The 3,235-nt window shown below is 34.4% G+C and overlaps 1 long non-coding RNA gene across 1 annotated transcript; it reads right to left on the minus strand.

Annotated features, from left to right (window-relative positions):
* Window positions 1-102: 102 nt before the first annotated feature.
* LOC109588596 (uncharacterized) lies at window positions 103-1,497 on the minus strand. Its single transcript, XR_002188256.1, has 4 exons — window positions 1,376-1,497; window positions 1,146-1,330; window positions 493-587; window positions 103-207 (listed from the first exon to the last, which is right to left on the minus strand). It is a non-coding gene; the product is annotated as an uncharacterized LOC109588596 (long non-coding RNA).
* Between the last annotated feature and the right edge of the window lie 1,738 nt (window positions 1,498-3,235).

Consider the following 3,235-nt stretch of genomic DNA (forward strand, 5'->3'; position numbering starts at 1 on the left):
TGTAAATACATGTAATCCTTTGTATGTACTTAATAACAATATTATAAACATTGTATGGTTGTTATTATAATGAATATTGAAAACAATAACTGAAAATAACTTCTTGCCTGGTTCTCTGTCATTCTCTTGTTGAGTTGAATACCAAAAGTGAGCAAAGAAGAAAGGAAAGCATAATAATAGGAGGACACACCAGTATATGGTGAAACACTGGGAGAGAGAGAAGAGGACAATATTATCATCATACCATACAAGATGATTAATTGGCGAGAGTAATATTTGGCGAATTTGTCTGTGGAAAGTTAATTGGTGAATTTTATGCTGGCCATTTTGTGCCACATGCCATTGTGTGTGTTCAGACTAAAACCACAATGGCGGATATATTGGCAATTTCTGCATAGAATGGCCTATTAATTCCTCGCCAATTAATGATCTTGCTTGTACAGTAACTTATCATTATTATCATCAATAGCTATTATTCATTAATTGTCTCACATTATTCCTGATAATATAAACAATAGTCCACAAGTTAATGTAATGATTCTTAATAGAAACTGTAAACTCTTTGAACGATTAGCTTTAACATAATCCTGAGAAAGAGAGAGAGAATAGAGAAAGAGAGGTCAATTCTCACTATTAATAACAAACATTATTAATATTAATTATTAGTCATCATTTAATTCAATTAAATGATTAATTAAGTTTTCAATTATCATTCATTTAAAATAATGACATTTCATGGTGGGTATGCTTTTCTATAGTTTAAGCTATCGTTATTAATAGCAACAAAAGGAAAATTACTAAAATCTACCATATAGTGAGAAATTTTTGAGGGACTAAAATTTGGCGAATTTGTATTGGTGATTGGCAAATTTTAATTTGGCGAATTTGTGGCCATGTGCTATTGAGCATTCATACATGTATGATGGCTCAAAATGGTGGATTTATTTTGGCGAATGGCTATTGAAATGCAAAATTAGCCAAATTTAATTCCATCCAAAATTTCCCGCTATACAGTAATAGTAAGTAATGCTATACGGTAATGCTTGAAGTAAGGAGCATGACAAAACATGTACATCAATACTCAATGTACATTAATACCTGTACATACACTGTACGTACAGTACAATCAATACATTTCCATTTACCATTAAGCTATTATTCTGTCTGTTACTATTGTCCATTATTATCCTATTGTTAGTATTTTATTTCTTTTTTATTGATGAGAGGCCACAGTGTGTAGAATGTTCCAGAATATTTTGACTCAATTTATTACAGCAGTCAATGAGAGCCTGTTTCTCCCTTGTACACTTATCCTCCTGGTAATTACTACCTGACATTAATAAAGGAATATTGATTTATTATAAAGTATACTGACCTTGCAGGCAGTATTGAATGGCGCAAGCTTCTTTCTGACACAATTTTTCAGCTAATCTTTTCAACTTTATCCGAGACTTTATCTCATCTGTGGCCATGCGATTGTGGGCGTAGCTTGTACATACCGCCATGTTGAGGGTTAAAGATCTCGTACATAGCCCCGCCCTAAAACGAGCTCCTCCATTTCATTCCTTTGCAAAGCTTGCATGTTGCATCCGGTGAAGCTTGTAATGGCAACTAAACCCTCGACTAAAGCTTCTCTGAGTCTCTTCTCTTCTCCTTTGACTATTGGTAATGTTCATTAACTATCTATGTATCATTGAATATGATTTTAGATCAACTTATTGATGTACTTAATCTGTTGAAGAGATGTGGTTTCCCTCAGAGGAGATGGAAGGAACTAGGACTGACACTAGGACTACACAAGAACACACTGGACATCATTAAAAGGGACAATGATACAACCTATGAGTGTTTAACTGAATGCCTCTCCCAGTGGTTGTCCAGACGCTGATAATGTTGACAGTAAAGGAGGAGCTACCTTTGACTCACTGTCAGATGCTCTTAAATCTATGAATGAGAATGCTGCAGCTGACAAGTTAGATCAAGAGAGTAAGTTAATATCACTGATTGTATTAGCATTGACTGTGTGTGTGTATTCCTTATCTAGAACACAGTGCATGTTTAGTACTGGCTCTTGATATATTCAACACTCATCGTCCATTCCTCTCTCAGTCTCTCTCTGATCCTGTCAGTGTAGCTATTATGCTTCAAAGAGAGGGTGTCATAACAGGACAAGTATTGGCTAGTGTGGAATCAGCTAGTCCCTCTGTTCCTAATCAACGTGAAGTCCTGTTAGCTGCCATTATAGTAGCTATTGAAAGCAAGTATAGTTTACTACAAACATTTGCTAGTGTGTTGTGCAAGTTCACTGGTAATGTAAAAGTAGGAACAGTTATACAAAGAGACTATGGTGAGTTAAAGTATAGAACTATTGTTAGTTCTTTTAATTTTAGATACACAATTTTCTAAGAACGAATTTGTTACTATTGAAATAAATGAAGGTAAAATAATGCTATTATTTTTATTAATTACATTTTTTAGATTCAAGCACTAGAACAATCACACCATCATCACCTCACACACCAACTGCACCAACAGGTACCTCATTGATGATTAAAACAATGAATAATATGATTAATCCTTAGTTGAAATTCCTGTTCGAAAGAGTAAATCAAGAGAATTCAGTTCAATGAGAGCTTCACTTGGAAGGATGCTGTATAAAGTACACAAAGCTATATTGAAGAAATCTCCTTCTATAGATGACATCAAAATTTTAATTATCTTATGCAACTCTGATCTAAAAGGAAAGCTAGCTGAGTGCAATGATATATCCAGTGTAGTGTATGTGATTGAAGGAGAGTGTTCATTGACTGATATTGAACTGTTAGAAACTGTAGTTGAAGAATTTGAAGTCACTGAAGCAAAGGAAGTCATGCAGCAATACAAGGCAACACTGGAAGAGTTCTGTCACTCAATTTCACTTGATCTTTGCTTGAAGGAGAAGTTTGATGCTGTCAATACAAGCCCTTCTCTTAAATGTGAATCAGCAACTTACGTCTTTGACTGGAGACCTGATGAAAAGAAATTAAAAGATATTACTGACATTCTTTCCAAAACATCTGGTAAATTTGTGACGATAAAGTATATTGATACCGGATACTCCATTGTGGTCACTTGCTCCTTCCCTCACTCTCTCACTGGAGCTCTCATTATAAAATTGAGTGAGAATCTTGAATTATTAATAAATAATGGTCTAATGAAGCTTACTGTTGGATACTGCACAATATGGAAGAAACAA

This window comes from Amphimedon queenslandica, unplaced genomic scaffold (genome assembly GCF_000090795.2).
Source record: "Amphimedon queenslandica unplaced genomic scaffold, v1.1 AMPQUscaffold_11983, whole genome shotgun sequence".
NCBI classification, from domain to species: domain Eukaryota; kingdom Metazoa; phylum Porifera; class Demospongiae; order Haplosclerida; family Niphatidae; genus Amphimedon; species Amphimedon queenslandica.